Source organism: Oryx dammah, unplaced genomic scaffold (assembly GCF_014754425.2).
Source record: "Oryx dammah isolate SB20612 unplaced genomic scaffold, SCBI_Odam_1.1 HiC_scaffold_18, whole genome shotgun sequence".
In the NCBI taxonomy this organism is placed as follows: domain Eukaryota; kingdom Metazoa; phylum Chordata; class Mammalia; order Artiodactyla; family Bovidae; genus Oryx; species Oryx dammah.
Genome location: NW_024070202.1, coordinates 18,386,600 through 18,391,078, shown reverse-complemented (window position 1 = coordinate 18,391,078; position 4,479 = coordinate 18,386,600).

Here is a 4,479-nt window from a genome sequence, read left to right as displayed (position 1 = left end):
AAAATAATTTTAAAAAAGAGGTCCAGAAGTGACCACAGAATTGGAGGGCTTCCTAGGGAGGTGAAATGGACTTTGATTCTCAGCTAGGAAAAGAATCAGACATCAGTGACTCAAGAAAAACATATTTATATGTTTTGACTTGTTCTGTAGATTCTTTTGGATTTTTTTTTTTTTACTTTTTTATTTTTCTCCTCCCACCTCCATTCTACTTGTCAATTTTATTGGTACTATGAAATCTAATTATGCCTTTGAGCTTTTCTTTTCTCAGTAATATTTTTTATTGTTTTTATAAACCTCTGCCTCTGCACTGGGCTTTTGCAGTTCTATGGCATTTTCCTTTTTTTTTTTTTTTTCTTCCTTTCTTTTTCTCTTTTTTTAATTTTAATTTTTAACTTTTAAAAACCTACTATTATTTTTCTACACTTATTCCTTTGCTTTCTTTTCCTACTGTCCTTTTCCCCTTGCAGTTAATCTTAAATGTATATAAATCTTCTTTATCTACCTCTATTTAAATTTGCATATATATTCTTTCTTTCTTTCCTTTTCTGTCAACATATTTGTTATTTTTATTTTCATTGCCTTATTCCCCCTGGCACCTAGCTTTATTTTTGTTTTCCAGTTTGTGCTTTAATTAGTGTTGTTCTTAAATGGTAGATATAATTTTTGGTTTTCTTTATTCACTGGGTCAATCTCTTGTACTTTATTTTTGGACTGTTTTGATTTTGCACCAACTCAATGGACATAAGTTTGAGTAAGCTTTGGGAGTTGATGATGAGCAGGGAAGCCTGGTGTGCTGCAGCCCAATGTCACAAAGAGTTGGACACGACTGAGTAACTGAACTGAACTTCTAGGTGTATACGTATATGTGTATATTAAGTCACAGTTTTTATTGTTGTTATAAACCTCTGCTTTGATTTTGGGCTTTTGCAGTTCTGTGGAGTTCTCCTTTCTTTTTTCTTTTTTCTTTTCTCTTTTAAAAAAAAATTGTTAATTTTTTTGAACCTATTTTTTTTACATTTATTCCTCTTTACTTTTCCTACTATTCTTTTCCCCTTGTAGTTAATCTTTAATGTATATAAATCTTTTTTTATCTACCTCTATTTAACTTTGCATATATACTCTTTTTTTCTTTTCTTTCTTTCCTTTTCTCTCAATATATTTGTTAGTTTTGTTTTCTATGATTTATTCCCCACTTGCCACTTTGTTTTAGTTTTGTTTTCCAGTTTGTGCTTTAGTTAGTTTAGTTCTTAACTGGTAGATATAATTTTTTATTTCATTTGTTCGGTGGGTCAATCTACTGTACTTTATTTTTTTTGGACTGTTTCAATTTTGCTTTTGGGTGTATATTCCATTATTTTAATTATCATTTGCTTGATTTTGTAACTGCCATTTGTCTGGGCCTCATCTTTGGTTTCTCATTTTTGGTTATTTGTTTTAATCTCACTTAATGCCATAACCAGAGAAAGCAATGGCACCCCACTCCAGTACTCGTGCCTGGAAAATCCCATGGATGGAGGAGCCTAGTGGGCTGCAGTCCATGGGGTTACGAAGAGTCAGACATGACTGAACGACTTCACTTTCACTTTTCACTTTCATGCATTGGAAAAGGAAGTGGCAACCCACTCCAGTGTTCTTGTCAGGAGATTCCCAGGGACGGGGGAGCTTGGTGGTCTGCTATCTATGGGGTCACACAGAGTCGGACATGACTGAAGTCAGTTAGCCACAGCAGAAGCAGTAATGCCATAACAAACCACTTGTGGAATCTTCCTTCCTGACCAGAGATCAAGCTCTGGCCTTTGGAGTGGGAGCACTGACTCCAAGACTCTAGAATACCAGAGAACTAACCCTAGGGTGTATCAAATAGTGAGAACTCACACAAAGGAAACCACTGTAATACAAGACCCTGCATCATCCAACCATCAGTAGCATCCCATGCAGGATGCCTCATCTAACCAACAAACAAAACAAAAATACAAACCCAATCATCAGCAGACAGGTTTACCACCTCACTGAGCATTGCCCATTGGGGGGGGGAACAAAACACTAACTCAGCACAAATCTCACCTTATACAAAGTTTACACAAACCATTGGACCAATCTTAGGAGGGCAGAAGCAGAAAGGAAGAAAGAATTCAACATTGAAACCTGGGAAAAGGAAACCTCAAACACAGTAAGTTAAAAAAATAATAATAATAATGAAAAGACAGAGATATACTACACAAATAAAGGAACAAACTAGAAACACAGAAGTCCAAATAAATGAAGAGAAAATAGGCAAATTACCTGAAAAAGAATTCAGAATAATGACACTAAAGATGATCAAAAACCTTGAAAACAGAACGGAGAAAATGTAAGAATCAACCAACAAAGACCTAGAAGAATTAAAGAATTAACACAGAGAGACAAACAACACAATTACTGAAATTGAAAATACTTTAGTCTGAAGCAGAAAAACAAATCAGTGAGCTGGAAGATAAAATGGTGGAAATAACTTCTTAAGAGCAGAATAAAGTAATAAGAATCAAAAGAACTGAAGATAATCTCAGAGACCTCTGGGACAATATCCAACTTACTAATTACAAGAAAAAAACTGTAAGAAACACAAACACATGCAGATTAAACAGCACATTTCTAAATAACTAACAGGTTACTGAAGAAATCAAAAGGGAAATCCCGAAATTTCTAAAAACAAATGACAATGAAACCATGACAACTCAAAACCTAGGGGATGCAGCAAAAGCACTTCTAAGAGGAAAATTTATAGCAATAAAATCCTACCTCAAGAAACAAGAAAAACATTGAATATACAACCCAACTTTACAACTAAAACAACTGGAAAAAGAAGAACAAAAGACCCCAAAATTAGCAGAAGGAAATAAATCATAAAGATCTGAGCAGAAATAAATGAAAAAGAAATAAAAGAAATAGTAAAGATTAATAAAACTAAAAGCTGGTTCTTTGAGAAACAAAATTGATAAACAAAATTGACTAAACTTTAGCCAGACTCATCAAGAACAAAAGGGAGAAGAATGAAAGCAATAAAATTAGAAATGAAAAAGGAGAGGTTACAGCAGACAATGCAGAAATATAAAGGATGATAAGAGACTATTATGCACAACTATATGGCAATAAAATGGATAACCTGAAAGAAATGGAGAGATTCTTAGAAAAATTCAATCTTCCAAGACTGAACCAGGAAGAAATAGAAATTATGAACAACCCAATTACATGCACTGAAATTGAAGCTGTGATAAAAATCCCCCAAAAAACAAAAGCCCAGGACCACATGGCTTCACAGGGGAAATTTTTTCAAACATTTAGAGAACAGCTAATGCCTAGCCTTTCAAAACTTTCAAAAATTGCAGAGAAAGGAACACTTCTGAACTCATTCTATGAGGCCACCATCATCCTGATACCAAAACCAGACAAAGACAACATTGAAAAAAGAAAGAAAGAAAGAAAGAAAACTACAGGCCAACATCACTGGTGAACATAGATGCAAAAATCCTCAACAGAATTTTAGCAAACACAGTTCAGCAACACATCAAAAAGCTTCTACACCATGATCAAAGTTCGGTTTACTTCAGAGATGCAAGGATTCTTTAGTACACACAAAGCAATCAATGTGACACACCGTATTAACAAATTCTGAGATAAAAACCATATCATAACCTCAATATATGCATAAAAAGGTTTTGACAATATTCAGCACCTATTTACAATTAAAATTCTTAGAAAAATGGACATAGGAGAAACTTAGCTCAACATAGTAAAGGCCACATATGATAAGCCTACAGCAAGCATTATTCTCAATGGAGAAAACCTGAAAGCATTCCCCCTAATATCAGGAACAAGACAAAGGTGTCTACTTTCACCACTATTATTCAACATAGTTTTGGAAGTCCTAGCTACAGCAATTAGAGGAAAAAAAAGAAAGAAAAGAAATCCAGATCAGAACAGAAGTAAAGTTTTCACTGTTTGCAGATGACATGATACTATACATAGAAAGAAAGAAAGACAGTGAATTCGCTTAGCCATATCTGACTCTTTGCGACCCCGTGGACTGTACCCTACCAGGCTCCTCTGTCCATGGGCTTCTCCAGGCAAGGGTAGTGGACTGGATTGCCATTTCCTTATCCAGGGGATCTTCCCAATCCAGGGATCAAACCCAGGTCTTCCACATTGCAGGCAGATGTTTTATCATCTGAGCCACTAGGAAAGCCATACTGCATATAGAGTTCCCAAAGATAGTAACAGAAAATTATTAGAGCTAATCAGTGAATTTAGCAAGGTTGCAGGATACAAAAGCAATGCATGGAAATCACTTGCATTTCTATATACTAACAATGAAAAATCAGAAAGAGAAATTAAGGAATCAGTCCCTTTCACCATTTCAAAAGAAAGAATTAAATATCTAGGAATAAACTTACCTAAGGACACAAAAGAACTGTACACAGAAAATTATGACATTGATGAAAG